This window comes from Cibotium barometz, chromosome 8, assembly GCF_041138505.1.
Source record: "Cibotium barometz isolate CiBa-2024 chromosome 8, ASM4113850v1, whole genome shotgun sequence".
Lineage (NCBI taxonomy): Eukaryota > Viridiplantae > Streptophyta > Polypodiopsida > Cyatheales > Cibotiaceae > Cibotium > Cibotium barometz.
This window is the reverse complement of record NC_141053.1, coordinates 60,603,363-60,622,793: the sequence shown is the minus strand read 5'-3', so window position 1 is coordinate 60,622,793 and position 19,431 is coordinate 60,603,363. Positions and strand designations below refer to the sequence as shown.

General features: G+C 39.8%; 1 pseudogene; it reads left to right on the top strand.

Annotated features, from left to right (window-relative positions):
• The first annotated feature begins 15,428 nt into the window (after positions 1 to 15,428).
• On the top strand, positions 15,429 to 16,241 carry LOC147636510 (peroxidase 70 pseudogene; annotated as a pseudogene).
• The last annotated feature ends 3,190 nt before the right edge of the window (positions 16,242 to 19,431 follow it).

Here is a 19,431-nt window from a genome sequence, read left to right as displayed (position 1 = left end):
CAAGATGAGTATGGTTACACATTTCGTGGATAGAGACAATGTCCACTTCAATAAAGCATTCCCATAAGATTCTCCTCCTTAAATATAGTACATGCTTTGAGTATTGTAAGCCTCAATATCATAAATATGCAATTTGGAGAAAATAAATCAATACATTTTAACAACCTATTATTGGTTAATTCTCCTAAACATATGAAAACGAAAATTGGTATTTTTCTAAATTCCCTAATATAGACTTAGTTACTACTTGAGGTGGCAGGGATTAAGATGGGATTAGGGAGATTAAAGAGGGGATTCAAATAGTGATTACCCTAATCACAAGCACTCAAAGAAATTATTATGTGCCACAATAGAAGAAAAACCAATCAACCATAGTCTTGTTAATCCATGATAAGCAAGGTAATTAGAATTTTAACCATTCACTTAGAGAGAAGGATAGAGAGATACTGACATAGCAAGAGAGAGAAAAAACCTATGCTTCTTGTTTTCATCTCTCTACACTAATTTCCCTTAGTCTCCTTGGAAAGCTTGTCACCCACGTTGCCAGGCTTGTTGCGTTAACACTTGGTGTTGATGTTGCTTTTCTCAAATAGCCCCTTGTGGTGGCTTGATTGCAGTCCTAAGAACTACCTTGCTTTAGCCCTTGATGCCACCTTTCGAGCCTTGTGCAAGCCATCAGCAAAAACCACATTCTCTAGCCTTGCTTTTGCCATTCAAACCCTTACTAGGGTTGCATTGTGTGTGACATTTTCTTGTAAAGCCACAACAATGATCACCCGCCTTGCTTTGTTTACTCTCCCATACGATCTGTTGTTTTGCATGATACCTTGCACCATCATGTGATGCCTGATTGTAGCCGTGTGATGCCTTCGTGCAATCAGCTAGCCCTTTAACAAAACCACCCTCTTTGTCGTCACACCCTGCCACGTTGCTTGCATGCACTTTTGTTTGTAGCCTTTCCATGTTGTTGCTATTGTGTGAGAATGCCTTGCAAGCTGTGGCCAACCCTTCAACAGATCCTACCATGGACCAGGTTTTCCCCCATTGGGGCCCACCCATCCTAAGATGTTTCAAGAAAGCTAGTGATTAGAGAACCATTTATATAATCAATATTGGCTTCCTTATAGACTCTCCTTCACCAGTCTCCTACAGATCCTACCATGGACCAGGTTTTCCCCCATTGGGGCCCACCCATCCTAAGATGTTTCAAGAAAGCTAGTGATTAGAGAACCATTTATAGAATCAATATTGGCTTCCTTATAGACTCTCCTTCACCAGTCTCCATCCCTTTGCTTTCTTCTTAGTCTCCTTTATTCTTTTCTCCATCTCAAGTGCTTTTTTCCACTTGTTTTACTACTTCCTTTGACATTTTTAATTAATTTTTTTATGGATATCCCTTTTTATTTAGCTAGGGTGAGGTACCTATTTTCTAGTCCCTCGTTTATTGATTTTTCTGATGGGTATCTCCTTATATTTAGCCAAGGTGAGGTGAAAAGAAGCAAGGGAGAAGAGAGCTTGAGCTCTTGCAAGCACACACACACTGACACAAACCCTAGAAGACAACACACAAGGTGAGAGGCTGAAAATTCTTCTTCTTCACACAATAAAAGAGGTCTACAAATAAGATAAAGTGACTAACTCATATAATAGAGTATATACAAGCAGTCCATAATGTGAACACGCAAAGAGGACTGGGTAGATGTGGACTAGTCAGTGTAGTACAACTGTAGAATCTCTGACGAAGATATGTCAGTGCTAGCTACCAAACCCACCAGTGATATAAATGACAAATGGTCATGCAGGCGCCTCGTGAGTGTCTGCTCATGTTGAGCTTGACATCTCAACACCCCCCCTCAAGCTCAACTCAAGCTCAACTCTCACAATTACTATCTTTGCAATTGGGGCAAATGTCTCCTCATAATCAATCCCATGTGTCTGCGCATATCCTTTGGCTACCAATCTAGCGTTGGACCTGCTTATGCTATCATCATTGTTATGTTTCACCTTTATACACTCAATAGCTTTCTTGCCTTTAGGTAATGGCACCAAATTCAAAAAACTATTGAAAATACCTTGGAGTGACGAAACGAGGCCCGTAACACACCCGAAACGTGAATCTGGCCGAAAAAATGTTGTCCAATAGGATAGCATACTTGCTCTATAGCTCTGCTCCTGTGAAGATAGCTCCTCAATCAAAGATGTGTATCTCCCAAAGCTACTAAGGGGGTGTTGTACCTAAACCAAGAAGGGGAAAGAGATGATGGTGCTCTTACCAGTGTAGTACCACTTCCTTCCTTGCTTGTTCTTACCTCTTGCTTGCCTCCTTAGCTCTCACATGAACTAGGCTTTGATACCATAAAGAGAACGTGGGGGAGAGGCCTGGCAAGCAAACACACACACACAAGAGAGAGCAAGACACAAGAGAGCGATGGATACCTAAATTTTCTTCTATCTTCTTCTTCTCTACTCAACAAACATAACATAAATATAAGAGTACACAATATATGGGTTAGTAATCACTACTACAACATACAAAGGTTGGTCCATAATGTGAACCGGACTAAATGAGCTGGCGTAATAGCTATGCCAATCTCTAGTAATCCAAAACCACACAGCCTGTCATCCCATTGGCTACGTATCACCATCAATGTCCACTGTCATAGCACTAATTGAGCTCAATATCTTAACAAGGAGGATCACTCATTGTAATTGATGCGTGAGTTATCAGTAGCATCGCCACAGCAAATGAACTTCGAGTTAAGTTGACAGCACGATCTCCACCACAGCAGCAAACTTTGAGTTGAGTCACTAGCAGGATCGCCACCACAACAACGAGCTTTGAGTTACTACAGCATGATGCGGCTACATCAAGATCACCTCAGTAGTGCACTTTGAATGGTTGCAGCATTGTAAGGATGAACCTTGGCTCTTGATACCAAATATTAATTAAGGAGGTTGATAATAGTGATTAGCATTAATCATAATAATGTTGTAAATGATAGGCAATAGAGACGCTGAATGCCATTAGTTCGATGCCTCTTAAATAGGCTATGGGTACATGAGATTAACTAGTGATTAGGTACTAAGCTTTCTCCATAATCCCCTCCTTGATTATCTCCACCTCTTGCCTCTAAGAATACCTCCAAAGAATATGGATGAAGGTGTGTTGATTGTGGTTGCTTTGAGACCTTGTTACAAGAGTGAAAAGGGCCAATATTAATACCTTAATGACCCTTGAATTGAACTCTACCAAGGGGATGTTTATGTGTTCATGTGATGGAGCATATCCAACAACCTCAAGGAGGGAGATGTGCTCTTTGCCGACTATGAGTTTTGATTGCAATGTGTCATCCATATTAAGTTTCCATCATTTGTCATTATGTTTCATTCAAGCTATTTTGTAGAATGAGCATTGGTTCTTTATAGTCATAGTAATTTATAAGTGTCTTAAGGCCTTATCTTGAATAATCGGTCTATCTAGAACTGTTATTTTCTTGGATTTGTAGACATCATTTTTCTATCTCCATCATTATCTTTGGATGAGTTCATGGAAGTAAAGATATTTGTGAAGTTTGAGTTTGAAGTAGGACATGCTATCCTTGTAAACGATTTTTCTTTAATTAATGACTTTGAATTGATCAAAAGATATTTTCTATATATTTTCGAAATGTGGTTGAGGCAACAAGATGAGTGTGGTTACACAATTCGTGATAGACACAATGTCCATTTCAATAAAGCATTCCCATAAGACTCTCCTCCTTAAATATAGTATATGCTTTGAGTATTGTAAGCCTCAATATCATAAATATGCAATTTGGAGAAAATAAATCAATACATTTTAACAACCTATTATTGGTTAATTTATCCTAAACATATGAAAACGAAAATTGGGATTTTTCTAAATTCCCTAATATAGACTTAGTTACTCCTTGAGGTGGGAGGGATTAAGATAGGATTAGGGAGATTAGAGAGGGGATTCAAATAGTGATTATCCCTAAGCACAAGCACTCAAAGAAATTATTATGTGCCACAATAGAAGAAAAACCAATCAACCATAGTCTTGTTAATCCCTGATAAGCAAGGTAATTATAATTTTAACCATTTACTTAGAGAGAAGGATAGAGAGATATTGACATAGAGAGAGAGAGAGAAAACCTATGCTACTTGTTTTCATCTCTCTACACTAATTTCCCTTGTTTCCTTGGAAAGCTTGTCACCCACGTTGTGCTTGATGCTGCTAGGCTTGTTGCCTTAACACTTGGTGTTGATGTTGCTTTGCTCAATATCCCCTTGTGGTGGCTTGATTGCAATCATCGGCACTACCTTGCTTGTTGCCTTAACGCTTGGTGTTGATGTTGCTTTGCTCAATAGCCCCTTGTGGTGGCTTGATTGCAGTCGTCATCACTACCTTGCTTTAGCCCTTGATGCCACCTTTCTAGCCTTGTGCAAGCCATGAGCAACCACATTCTCTAGCCTTGCTTTTGCCATTCAAACCCTTACTAGGGTTGCATTGTGTGTGACATTTTCTTGTAAAGCCACATCAATGATCACCCGCCTTGCTTTGTTTACTCTCCCATACAATCTGTTGTTGTGCATGATACCTTGCACCATGTGATGCCTTCTTGTAGCCATGTGATGCCTTCTTGCAGTCAGCTAGCCCTTTAACAAAACCACCCTCTTTGTCATAACCAACCGCCTTGCTTGCATGCACTTTCACTTTTGCAGCCTTTCCATGTTGTTGCTATTGTGTGAGAATGCCTTGCAAGTTGTGGCCAACCCTTCAACGATGTCATGTTGTCGTGTGTTACCATCGTTCATCAACACTGCCTTACCCGCACCGTGGGCAGACAATGATCACCTGTCATGCTTGCCTTGTGTTATGCATAGCACGAGGTAATTTTTCAATGATGCCTTGCTTGCCTTGTGTGTTGCACAGCATGAGGCCGGTCTTCAATAATGCCTTGTGTGTTAGCACAAGGCCAGTCTTCAACAATGCCTTGCTTGCCTTGTGTGTTGCACAGCAAGGCCAGTCTTCAACAATGCCTTGCTTGCCTTGTGTGTTGCACAGCACGAGGCTAGTCTTCAACGATGCCTTGCTTGCCTTGTGTTTTGCCACCATGGCTAGCACATCAATAAAGACTTTCCCCCCTCCTTGCTTGCACGCACCCTCTCGTCTAGGATAAAATCGTACTTATCTTTGCACACTTTTTATACATATGTATAGTCTCTTTTCTATTTTTAGAATTTCTAAGTTAAATGCTAACTACTCACCTAGATGATTTGCGAGCACCTGTGCATGGCAAATGACATGAGGCTTGGGGCAGAGTCTTATTCCATGAGAGAGAGAGGCTTGGGGCAGAGTCTTATTCCATGAGAGAGAGAGAGAGCCTTCCATTATGAGGGAGAGGCGTACCTTACCTCATCCTAGATGTGGTTGAAATTTAAAACCCATATTGACATAGAGAGAGAGAGAGAGAGAGAGAGAGAGAGAGAGAGAGAGAGAGAGAGAGAGAAAACCTACATTGCTACTTGTTTTCATCTCTCTACACTAATTTCCCTTGTTTCCTTGGAAAGCTTGTCACCCACGTTGTGCTTGATGCTGCTAGGCTTGTTGCCTTAACACTTGGTGTTGATGTTGCTTTGCTCAATAGCCCCTTGTGGTGGCTTGATTGCAGTCGTAAGCACTACCTTGCTTTAGCCCTTGATGCCACCTTTCCAGCCTTATGCAAGCCATGAGCAACTACATTCTCTAGCCTTGCTTTTGCCATTCAAATTACTAGGGTTGCATTGTGTGTGACATTTTCTTGTAAAGCCACATCAATGATCACCCGCCTTGCTTTGTTTACTCTCCCATACAATCTGTTGTTGTGCATGATACCTTGCACCATGTGATGCCTTTTTGTAGCCATGTGATGATACCTTGCACCATGTGATGCCTTTTTGTAGCCATGTGATGCCTTCTTGCAGTCAGCTAGCCCTTTAACAAAACCACCATCTTTGTCATAACCAACCACCTTGGTTGCATGCACTTTTGTTTTTGCAGCCTTTCCATGTTGTTGCTATTGTGTCAGAATGCCTTGCAAGTTGTGGCCAACCCTTCAACGATGTCTTGTTGTCATGTGTTACCATCGTTCATGAGCACTGACTTACCCGCATCGCGGGTAGACAATGATCACCTGTCATGCTTGCCTTGTGTTATGCATAGCACGAGGTAATTTTTCAATGATGCCTTGCTAGCCTTGTGTGTTGCACAGCATGAGGCTGGTCTTCAATAATGCCTTGTGTGTTGTATAGGCCAGTCTTCAACAATGCCTTGCTTGCCTTGTGTGTTGCACAGCACAAGGCTATACTTCAACGATGCCTTGCTTGCCTTGTGTTTTGCCACCATGGCTAGCACATCATTAATGACTTTTCCCCTCCTTGCTTGCATGCACCCTCTCGTCTAGGATAAAATCACACTTATCTTTGCACACTTTTTATATATATGTATAGTCTCTTTCCTATTTTTATAATTTCTAAGTTAAATGCAACTGCTCACCTAGATGATTTGCTAGCACCTATGCATGGCAAATGACATGAGGCTTGGGCCAGAGTCTTATTCCATGAGAGAGAGAGAGAGAGAGAGAGAGAGAGAGCCTTCCATTATGAGGGAGAGGCGTACCTTATCTCATCCTAGAGGCGTACCTTACCTCACCTGTGCTAACTGCTCATGACATGAGGCTTGGGGGCAGAGTCTTATTCCATGAGAGAGAGAGAGAGAGAGAGAGAGAGAGAGAGAGACTTCCATTATGAGAGAGAGGCGTACCTTACCTCATCCTAGAGGTGGTTGAAATTTAAAACCCATAGGGTCATATGGAAGTAAACTATAAACTAAGTCACTTCTTAAGGCCATCTCCAACTTCAACTAGTATATGGAGGTACTCTCTGATATCGACAAGGATACTCAATGTAGGCATAGAGAGCCCATTATCCCTTAACTACTAATGGTTCTCACATAGATAAAGAGATAGATAGATTAAGAGGAAGAGAGACATGCACCAACCAATTATAGAAAAAGATTACACCATGAACAATGATTTATATAGGCACCAAGGCCCTATTTTATGTTCTCTTAATAAGAGGGTGTACACACTTATAGTGTTTACACATCACCCTCTTAATAAGATGTGGTGTGCACACATATGATGTTTACACACCACCCTCTTAATAAGAGGGCGGTGTACACACCTTTAGTGGTTACACACCACTATAGCGTGTACACACCTATAGTGTAGACACTATAGGTGTGTTTACACCCCACTATAGTGTTTACACACCTATAGTGTGCTTCCACCATGAACAATGATTTATATAGGCACCAAGGCCAAATTTTATGTTCTCTTAAAATAAGACCGTGTACACACGTATAGTGTTTACACGTCACTCTCTTAATAAGAGGGTGGTGTACACACCTTTAGTGTTTACACACCACTTTAGTGTGTACACACCCTTAGAGATGCTTGATTCCATTAGTTCGATGCCGCTTAAATAGGCTCCGTGTATATGAGATTAACTGGAGATTAGGTGCTAATCTTTCTCCAAGGTTGATAATAGTGATTAGCATTAATGATAATAACACTGCAAATGATAAAAAATAGAGATGCTTGATTCCATTAGTTCGATGCCTCTCAAATAGGCTCTCGGTACATGAGATTAATTGGTGATTAGGTACTAATCTTTCTCCATAATCCCCTCCTACATTACCTCCATGATTATCTCCACCTCTTTCCTCTCGAACGATATCTCCAAAGAAGGTTGATGTAGGCATGTTGATTATGGTTGCTTTGAGACCTTGTTTTACAAGAGTGAAAAGCAGGGATTTCATTAACGTCTTCACAATTTCGTGATCACGTTAACAAAACCTGTTGTTAACATAAAAATTCTTGTGATCACAATGTATATTCACGGGCATTTTTTATGACCTACAAAAACCTTCTCTGCCAGTAATCCCGCCGGGAAAATGTACATTTCCCGGCGGGCCCGCCGGGAAAACCCATTTTCCCGGCGGACAAATTAAAAAAATAAAAAAATAAAAAAATAAAAAAAATAAAAAATTCATTTCACAGTCATTCTTACCATTTTTGGGCCTTCTGGACTCATTTATGATGTCAAAAGTTCAAAATTCTTGGCACAGAAAAAGTTTTGTATAATTTGCTGGCCTTAAGTTCAATTGACACACCAATTAAATCTAACTATACTTACATCAATTGACTCAATTGTCCATGACATCATTGCACTCAATTGAGCCCAATTGGACTCAATTACACTTGATTTACTATTAATTGGGTGTCAATTGATGTCAATTGTGCCTAATTCGACGCAATTGAGCCCAATTTACACCCAATTTGCATAAATTGGGTGTAAACTAAGTATCAATTGAGTCGAATTGGACTCAATTGATAATAATTGGATGTTAATTGATATTAATTAAGTCCAATTGACTTCAATTGGGTGTTAATTTATTACAATTAATGTCAATTAAGCTCAATTGAGCTCAGTTGACATCAATTGGGTGTCAATTGATATCAATTAAGCTCAATTGAGCTCAGTTGACATCAATTGGGTGTCAATTGATATCAATTGAGCTCAATTGGGCTCAATTGCACTCAATTGACACTCAATTGGGTGTTAATTGCATCCTATTGTGCTCAATTGAGCCCAATAGGATGCAATTAACATCAATCGGGTGTCAATTGATCATAATTGATATCAATTGGGCTCAATTGCACTCAATTGTGTGATCGATTGTGTGTCAATTGATGTCAATTGAGCCTAATATGATACAATTGAGCTCAATTCACGCCCAATTGGATGTAAATTGAGTGTCAATTAAGCCGAATTAGACTCAATTGATAGCAATTGGGTGTTAATTGATATCAATTAATATCCAATTAACACAATTGAAGTCAATTAAGTCTAATTGACTTCAATTGGATAATTTGGGTATCAATTGAGCTCAATTGGATGTAAATGACATCAATTGGGAGTCAATTAACATCAATTGAACCTTATTGACATCAATTGGGTGCCAATTAACATCAATTGGACTCAATTTACATCAGTTGGGTTTCAATTGAGCCAAATTGGATGCAACTGACATCAATTGGGTGTCAATTGATTACAACTGAGCTGAATTGGGCTCAATTGCACTCAATTGATATTAATTGGGTGTCAATTAAACCTAATTCCATGCAATTGAGCTCAATTGACATCAATTCACATCAATTGATATTAATTGGGTGTCAATTGATGTCAATTGAGCCTAATTCGATGCAATTGAGCTCAATTCACATCAGTTCACATCAATTGGGTGTCAATTGACACCCAATTGATGTCAATTGATGTCAATTAGACTCAATTGAGTAAAATTGAGTCTAATTGGGTGTCAATTGAGTCAAATTGAGTATAATTGGGTGTCAATTGATATCAATTGAGTCTAATTGAGTTCAATTAAACTTAATTAAGCTAAATTGAGTCTAATTGGGTGTCAATTGATGTCAATTGAGTCAAATTGAGTCTAATTGGGTGTCAATAGAGCCTAATTGACATCAATTGGGTGTCAATTGATGTCAATTGAGCCCAATTGAAGCTAATTGTGTATCAATTGACACACAATTGATGTCAATTGGGCTCAATTGACATCAATTAGATTCAATTGACACACAATTGATATCACATGGGCTTAATTGACATCAATTAACACCTAATTGATGTCAATTAATATCAATTGGGTGTCAACTGATTATAATTGATGCTAAATTGAATGAATTGAGTCCAATTGATATCAATTAAGTCTAATTGGGTATTAATTGATCAATTGGGCTCAATTGATATCAATTGACACCCAATTGGACTCAATTGACATCAATTGGACTCAAAAGGGTATTAACTGATGTTAATTGAGCCCAATTGACATCAATTGGGTGTTAATTGAGCTCAATTGGACACAACGGGTATGAATTGAACTCAATTGACATCAATTAGGTGTCAATTGAGCCTAATTGCATCCAATTGAACTCAATTGACATCAATTGGGCAAATTGCATCCAATTTAATTCAATTGACATCAATTAAGCCTAATTGCATCCAATTTAACCCAATTGGACTCAATTGAATCCAATTGGACTCAATTGACATCAGTTAGGTGTCAATTGAGCCTAATTGTATCTATTTGGACTTAATTGACATCAATTGGGTGTCAATTAAACCCAATTGGAGTCAATTGATATCAATTAAACCCAATTGGAGTCAATTGATATCAATTGGGTGTTTATTGATATTAATTGAGTTTAATTGACATCAATTGGGTGTTTATTGATGTCAATCGAGTCCAATTAGATGCAATTGGACTCAATTGGGTGTGAATTAGACTCAATTAATATCAATTGGGCTCAATTGATATCAATTAGGTGTGAATTGATGTCAATTGAGCCCAATTCGATGCAATTGATATCACTTGGGTGTCAATTAGACTCAATTGGCACCCAATTGATGTCAATTGAGTCCAAGTGGATGTCAATTGATATCAATTGAGCCCAATTGATCAATTGACACCCAATTAGACTTAATTGATATCAATTTGACTCAATTAGGTGTTAATTGATATCAATTAGACTCAATTGGATGCTAATTGATGTTAATTGAGCTCAATTAGACTCAATTGACATCAATTAGGTACTAATTGAGTGTAATTGATGTCCATTAAGCCTAATTTGGCTTAATTGACATCAATTGGGTATCAATTGACTACAATTGATGTCAATTGAGCTCAATTAACATCAATTGGGTGTTAATTAATGTCAATCGAGTCCAATTGATATCAATTAGGTATCAATTAAGCTAAATTGATATCAATTGGGTATCAATTGAGCCCAATTCACATCAATTGGGTGTAAATTGAACCTAATTGGACTCAATTAACATCAATTAGGTGTGAATTGATGTCAATTGATCCCACTTGGATGCAATTGATATCAATTTGGTGTCAATTGGACTCAATTGGCACCCAATTGATGTCAATTGAGTCCACTTGGATGTCAATTGATATCAATTGAGCCCAATTGATCAATTGACACCCAATTAGACTTAATTGATATCAATTTGACTCAATTGGGTATTAATTGATGTCAATTGAACTCAATTGGATGTTAATTGATGTGAATTGAGTCTCAATTGACATTAATTGGGTGCCAATTGAGTGCAATTGATGTCAATTAAGCCCAATTTGGCTCAATTAACATCAATTGGGTGTCAATTAACTACGATTGATGTCAATTGAGCTGAATTGACATCAATTGGGTGTTAATTGATGTTAATTCAATTTAATTGACATCAATTGGGTGTTAATTGATGTCACTTGAGTCCAATTAGATGTAATTAGACTCAATTGAGTTTGAATTAGACTCAATTGATATCAATTGGGCTGAGTTAATTGGGTGTCAATTGAGCCCAATTGACATCAATTGGGTGTGAATTGAACGTGATTGGACTCAATTGACATTAATTAGGTGTGAATTGATGTCAATTGAGCCCAATTGGATGCAATGGATATCAATTGGGTGTCACTTGGACTCAATTGGCACCCAATTGATGTCAATTGAGTCCAATTGGATGTCAATTGGTACCAATTGAGCCCAATTGATCAATTGACATCCAATTAGACTTAATTGATATCAATTTGACTCAATTAGGTATTAATTGATATCAATTAGACTTAATTAGATATTAATTGATATTAATTGAGTCTAATCAGACTCAATTGATATCAATTGGGTGCCAATTGAGTGTAATTAATATCAATTAAGCTCAATTGGCATCAATTGGGTGTCAATTGACTACGATTGATGTCAATTGAGCTCAATTGACATCAATTGGGTGTTAATTGATGTCAATTGAGTCCAATTAACATCAATTGGATGTCAATTGAGCCCAATTGACATCAATTGGGTGTGAATTGAACCGGATTGGACTCAATTGACATCAATTAGGTGTGAATTGATGTCAATTAAGCCCAATTGGATGCAATTGATATCAATTGGGTGTCACTTGGACTCAATTGGCACCCAATTGATGTCAATTGAGTCCAATTGGATGTCAATTGATATCAATTGAGTCGAATTGATTAATTGACACCCAATTATACTTAATTGATATCAATTTGACTCAATTGGGTATTAGTTGATGTCAATTGGGTGTTAATTGATGTTAATTGAGGACTCAATTGACATCAATTGGGTACCAATTGAGTGCAATTGGTGTCAATTCGGCTCAATTGGCATCAATTGGATATCAATTGACTAGGATTGATGTCAATTGAGCTCAATTGACATCAATTGGGTGTTAATCGATGTCAATTGAGTCCAATTAAGCCCAGTTGTGTCCAATTGGGTGTCAATTGATTGAATCCAATTAAGCCCAATTGAGTCCAATGGGGTGTCAATTGATGTCAATTGAGCCCAATCAATCAATTGACACCCAATTAGACTTAATTGATACCAATTGGACTCAATTGGATATTAATTGATGTCAATAAGACTCAATTGAAAGTATAATAAGATCTAATTGATGGTAATCGAGCTTAAGGTGATAAATTTAGAGATAACTTTTTTTGTACAAAGAATTTTGAACTTTTGACATCATAAATGAGTCCAGAAGGCCCAAAAATGGTAGGAATGACTGTGAACATGAATATATTTTGACCATTTTTTTTAACTTTTTTTCCCGCCGGGAAAATGGAATTTCCCGGCGGGCCCGCCGGGAAAACAAAAAGCCCGGCGGGCTTCGGCAGGTTACCAGGTCACTGGTAACCTGCTATTTTGAGAACATGAAAACATGTGAACATGTTAATAACATGTTCACAAGTGTTATTAACAAAAAAAATCTTGTGATCACGTGAATATAAAATCCCTGGTGAAAAGGGCCAATATTAATACCGTAATGACCTTTGAATTTGAACTCTACCAAGGGGATGTTTATATGTTCATGTGATGGAGCATATCCAACACCCTCCTTGATCTATACATTGAACATAGCTCCTATGAGCATAGATCTACATGAAATAAAAATGCATGGTCCTAGGTATTTTCTAAGCATAGCATATCCCTCCAAAGCCCCATCATAACTACATGAAACATAGTGCCTCATGTGCACTATCATGAGTTGGGCATGGGGACCCAACACTCCCATCAATCTCCCCTTTGAGGGCTACATGGCCAAGTGAGAGATAATGTGGACATAGACATGTCACATAACCTACAGTATAGGTGGTTATAGGTGATTTATATATCGAAAATGTAGATCATTACATGCCTTTAAAAAGCCCATGATTCATCTTCATCATCATACGAGGCGTTTACATGGTTGCATAGTGCACTTTTTGCTTGAACTGTAGAGGTGCTAGCAATGTTTTCTTCATCCTTGTTGTTATAGCATTTTTCTACAAGATGTCCCAGCTTTCCAAATGCTGTGCATTGGAGATTTGGTTTATCCTTGTGATAACAATTCGTTGTGAGATGGCCAATCCTACCATAATGATTGCATTGAGGAGGTTCTCCATTCTTCTTTTGCGTGAGATATGCTTGATCCACCTCATAGACTTCATGTCATAGGTGCTTCTTTTTATATCCTCCCATAAGAGAGGACTCCACATCTTGAATTTTTAGATGCAAAACATTCAGAGGTGTAGTTACAATATTGTCATATTCTTCAAGCATACTATTTAGTAATAAAGCTATTGTCTCTTCATCATCATTGACAAGTGGAAATAGGATATTATGGGAATACTTAATCAAGTGGAGATTCTTTCCAACATAAAATGCCATATGGGAGAGAAAGAGGAGAACTTAGTGCAAGAATATCCCTAGTTTGAGAGAGACATGTGGATTCTTTATGTGGGGGGGAATGCAATCAATTCCGTAAAGTTTGAAGCCCAAGGCAGGGTTGCAAATTTCAGGCATGGTTGTAGGGCTGAACTAGGAGCTATCAAGTGTGTAGGTTTTACATGCCCAACTACCTTTGCCAAGTGTATGGTTAGCCTACCATAAAACTACACTAAACTAAAGTGAATTCTAGGCACTCCTCACGGCTCAGTTTACTCAAGATTTTTGTGGGCCATGCATTAGTCAAATTGTGGGCTAGAGTGAGCCTTCAGATATGCATGTGCCTTTAAGTTTTACCAAAGTTAACTAATAGGGGAGACCACGCCATCCAGTTTTGGCCCACTTCCCACATCCCACAAATGGCTTACGACCTACCCAATTCCACCCTTGGTTTTGCCAGCCTTAGTCATTTTACCCTCCTTTGCCAAATTTAATTTAATAATGGTGCACACACAACACCTACACAGGGTTAATCGCTCTATTTAACAAGGAAAGCCTTACTATTTTTGGCTCAATACTCTTACGACAGGGAAAATGGCACGTACTCAATCTATTTTTGGCCTCCATTTTTCAAAATTCACTCATCTTTAAATTTTTACCTTAATAATACTGGGGTCCACTCACAACATGTGCACATAGGCCCTCGAGGCCTTATTTAATTTTCTCGAACATGCGGACCCTGATATTTCTTAATTATTCTTAATGTTTTCCAACTAAAAGAAATTATTGTTAAAGCTTTGAGAAGAGTTTGTTTACCTATAAATGCAAAATACGCTTTACGCATTTTTTCTCTCTACAATAATTACATAGCTTCAAAATTTTTACATTAATTAAGTACACAGGGTAAGAGAGATCTTTCAAAGAAAATACGACGCCTTGGATCGAGGAGTGGGAATGGTAGGCTTACCCCCCCCCCCCCCCCAAAAAAAAAAAGCTTCCGCTTTTTGTTAAACACCTTTTAGCCTCGAGCTGCGAATTTGTCAATGGACGAGTCTTCGCCGTTTGCTAACGTCATATATATATATATATAGATATATATATATATATATGGATGTGGACGGCATATATATATATATATAGATGGCTGCGTGGAAGTTGGAAGCGGTCTCTCTGGCTGAGGTGGATGGTGCATGCATGCCGCTCATGAGGTGGATGGTGGATGGAGTACACGCACGCGCTACTCTGACCACTCTCTGGCTGAGGTGGATGGTGCATGCATGCCGCTCATGAGGGGTGAAGGTATAAAGGGAAGAGACTCGGGGTCCGCTTTTACGTCGGATCTCTTTTACGTCATTCTCCACCAGCAGCCCACTCAAGAATATGCTGCACTCAGCGACGAGCCTCATCCTCACACTAGTTTGCAGCTGGTCGCTCGTGAGCGCCGCGGCGCATGGATTAAGGGGCCCGGCAGTACCACTAGGTCTAAGCGTTGCCTTTTACGATCGCAGCTGTCCCAACGCGGAGTCGATTGTGAGAGAGGTGGTGCAAAATGCGGTGGCCACAGAGGCGCGCATGGCGGGCTCGCTGCTGCGCCTCCACTTCCATGACTGCTTCGTGCAGGGTTGCGACGGCTCGCTGCTGCTCAAGAGCATCCCGGGCGTCCTGGAGGGGGAGCAGGAGGCCCGCCCGAACAACAACTCCCTCCGGGGCTTCCACGTGGTGGACGATATCAAGGCCGCGCTGGAGCGCCAGTGTCCGGGAGTGGTCTCCTGTGCGGACGTGCTGGCCATGGCCGCCCGCGACTCCGTCCTTGTGAGTAGCGGCCCCTTCTACCGCGTGCTGCTGGGACGGCGCGACGGGCTCTCCGCCAACCGCTCCCTCGCCAACCAGTTCCTCCCCGGCTTCAACTTCAACGTCAGCGATCTGGTAGCCAACTTCGCCGCCGTGGGCCTCTCCGCCAGCGACATGGTGGCCTTGTCCGGAGGCCACACCATCGGCAAGGCCAACTGCGCCACCTTCAGCTCCCGCTTGCAGCCGCCCACTACCGTCGACGACCCCACGGCCCTGGCCTCGTCCTACCGTGACTCCTTGCTCCTCCAGTGCCCTTCTGCCTCCAGCGCCTTCGTCAACTTGGACGTGGGCACGCCCACCCTCTTCGACAACCGCTACTACACCAACCTCCTCAAGGGCCGGGGCCTGCTCCACTCCGACGAGGTGCTCTACTCCACGCCCGGAGCCACCCACGACCAGGTCGCCGGCTACGCCGACAACCAGGCCACCTTCTTTCGGGACTTTGCAGCAGCCATGATTAAGATGGGCAACATCGCAACCCTCACGGGATCTCAAGGCCAGGTCCGCACGCAATGCGGGGCGGTCAACCGCTAGTGCTAATCCTCGTTTAGCCTAAGGTTCCAAAGGGAAACATGGAATGGGAGCTCAGGCTCTAGCCTCAGGTTCCCATGGGGAGGCGCCGAGCCGCTTCAACCGTACCTCCGTTTGCACCTTTATATGCAAACAAACCTTGCCCATTTATCATCACGCATCAAGAGAATGTCGACACCAGGCAGTTTACTTAGCTTCTTACCAATTAATCATCACGCATCAAGAGAATGTCGACACCAGGGGTTACATCTTCAGTTTACTTAGCTTCTTACCAAGAAGTTCAGCAGTGACTTAGCTTCTTACCAAGAAGTTTAGCAGTGACTGATCTTATCTTACTACCAATATCTGTGGCTAGCTTCTAAGCTTCTAAAGGGAGCTCTTTCACAAATTGTCTTGAGCTAGAAATGATCCTACCAGCGCCTTGATGGGCTCTTGCCGCATTCCTAGAATACCTGGATACTGCAAATATGGGTAGTTTCTGTTTTGCATGAGCTAGGGTTTAGGTTCTTTATCTAAGCGTGCTAGCTCAGTGTACATAATTTTGTCCCAAGTAACCTCATTTGCAAACATAAATATACCCATGGATTTTTTTGACAATTAAGTAGTCCTATGGGTAATCATTTCGTTTAAAAAATTGAAAATGGAGCAAAAGTAAAGCATAAACGAGTGTTGCAATGGGAAATCACTTTACACCCACAATCATAATCACCACAGTTAAGACAATCACAAATCGAGATGACCTTGTGACAAAAACAACCAATGAAAATTTCCTCCTTGATTAATAATTTCATTCAAGTTACTCTTTCTGCAATTCAAAGCATGTGTGGTGACACGTGATAAAGAACTCATCATGCAAAAATTTGATAAAAATAACATATGAGGAAACACTTTCAATTATATTTCAAAATAAGATTTCAATCTAAAACCATGCCCAACTTTAGCTAGGTTGACATCATCCTAAGTATTAAGTTCAAAACTTCATGTTCCAAGTCCACTAGAAACAATAATCCCACATCCACCTCAACTTTCCTAGATGTGGATCCATCCCGAAATTAAACTAAAGAACTGCATTACTAACTTTGAAAATCCAAACTTTACATTCCAATCCACAAAACTTTTGAGATGATGGTAGACAATGCCAGATCTGATTTTCAATATAAGAGCATGTAATTGTTGCATTCAGTGCTCCTCAGAATCCTCTATAGATAATCTGGTTGAAATTTCTACCATAAATTGGGAACCACAAATTACATGGGAGCCTTTACTTAGAGATTGTATGCCGCTAAAAAGGTGTGTACCCTATTGTGTCCCATTTGGCTATGAATCTAAGCACTTTGGAGTGCCCATATAGATTCGAACGAAGTTTCACTTCCGAATCTGTCCTATTTTCATTGATTTCCCTTTTTAGATTTTTTTTTCAAAATTTTGTTGTAGTATTCAGACTGGCCATTTACTTGTGGATACATTGTAATTTTGTAAATGAATAATCATATAATGTTGAGTCAATCACTTCATGACTTGATATAATGTGTTAGGTCAAGCTCTTCATGACTTTGTTATGATGTTGAGTCAAGCTCTTCATAAATTTATTTTAAAAATGACTTCCTTGATTAATCAGACAATGAATCTAGTCATAAATCAACTCATACAAAAATTTGGCATAGCTAAAGTGGCTTTATTATCACTTAAAGCCTAAGCCTCAACCCACTTGGTATAATAATCTATTGCCACTAGAATATAATTATTGCCACCTTGGTGTGAGCACGAAGTTTGAATGGTTCTACAAAATCAAGATCCCACTATGGTTCAATGGGAATCATCACGCATCAAGAGAATGTCGACAGACACCAGGGGTTACATCTTCAGTTTACTTAGCTTCTTACCAAGAAGTTTAGCAGTGACTGATCTTATCTTACTACCAATATCTGTGGCTAGCTTCTAAGCTTCTAAAGGGAGCTCTTTCACAAATTGTCTTGAGCTAGAAATGATCCTACCAGCGCCTTGATGGGCTCTTGCCGCATTCCTGTTTTCCCATATGGCATTCAGGACACAACTTCTAATGACGTGCCATAGCGTATACATTCCTTCCTGTACACCCAAGAAGTGCTTGCTGTATCTTATCGATACTAATAATACAAAACTCCTTAAATTTTTATTTAAAAAAAATGTCGTCACCTCGTGACCTTCATCGTTTTGGCATAAAGAAATGTACCATTATGCTAATTCTATGTGCTCACTACCATGCACAACACTAAACACCTTTTCTCTCACCTTGATATATGGGTTCGTGTGACTATTGACTTCCCCAAGCTCAAAAGGAGATATATCGAATCCTCGTGAGGACTTCATGCTACCCTCATCTCACGACTTCATGAGGACTTCATGCTACCCTCATCTCACGACTTCATGTTGTGAACGAGGCCTCAACACATCAACTCAATTCTTCATGTGCAAGTCCTTAAGGCATTCTCTTTACACACACGTAATCTTCTTATGAAACTTTTGTAATGCATGCTCCAATCTCTTTTGATGAATAGGCATACATGTAATCTTTTCATGAAACATTTGTAACGCATGCTCCAGTCTCTTTTGAATAGATTAGTTCTACTACCTCTGCTATCCTTGTTGTTTTTGCAGCTGCTCTCTCAACTTCACTATTTCTAGTGTGCTATCATTCCTTATTTTCTTAGCAAAGTGCAGCATATCCTACTGTCCTAAAGCAAAAGTCAGAGGACGTACTGTGCTTGGGCTTGCTAGAATACCTGGATAGTGCAAATATGGGTAGTTTTTGTTTTGCATGAGCTAGGGTTTAGGTTCTTTATCTAAGCGTGCTAGCTCAGTGTACATAATTTTGTCCCAAGTAACCTCATTTGCAAACATAAAAATACCCATGGATTTTTTTGACAATTAAGTAGTACTATGGGTAATCATTTCGTTAAAAAAAATTGAAAATGGAGCAAAAGTAAAGCATAAACGAGTGTTGCAATGGGAAATCACTTTACACCCACAATCATAATCACCACAGTTAAGACAATCACAAATCGAGATGACCTTGTGACAAAAACAACCAATGAAAATTTCCTCCTTGATTAATAATTACATTCAAGTTACTCTTTCCGCAATTCAAAGCATGTGTGGTGACACGTGATAAAGAACTCATCATGCAAAAATTTGATAAAAATAACATATGAGG